Raw genomic sequence first — 491 nt, 5'->3', positions numbered from 1 at the left:
GGGGGAGTTGTTTTGTATATTAAAACAATATAGGCCTATTTTTTTAAAGCAAAAGCAAACTATCCTCTGATGCTGACTAGTACTTCAAACGTGTGCTTGTTCCGGCCATTGAAATCCCTCCAATTGGTCAATCAGTTCTGTTATCATTTGGTGGATAAGTGCTTTCAGAAGTCTTATACATAAAATACACGTCAAATGGAATTCAAGTCCCGTCAACGGCAGCTATCTTTCAGTTTCCAAATTTAATGTTCTTCTATTCACGAGTCACCATAGTTAAGCTGGGATGAGTTAAAAAATGTTTTGTACGATGCCATGTTAACGAAACTATGATAATGATGTATGACGCGGTAAACTGGTGATTGTTAACTTAAAGTCAGCTTGTGTTTAAAACAAAAATTGGATAATATACTTTTAAGAACGGCTACATTTAGGAAATATTGTATTCTCTATGAGTGAACTCTTTGATTATATAATACTCACGGTGACAAACA

Source organism: Aplysia californica, unplaced genomic scaffold, assembly GCF_000002075.1.
Source record: "Aplysia californica isolate F4 #8 unplaced genomic scaffold, AplCal3.0 scaffold00368, whole genome shotgun sequence".
Classification (NCBI taxonomy): Eukaryota; Metazoa; Mollusca; class Gastropoda; order Aplysiida; family Aplysiidae; genus Aplysia; species Aplysia californica.
Note: the sequence above shows the minus strand (reverse complement) of the source record.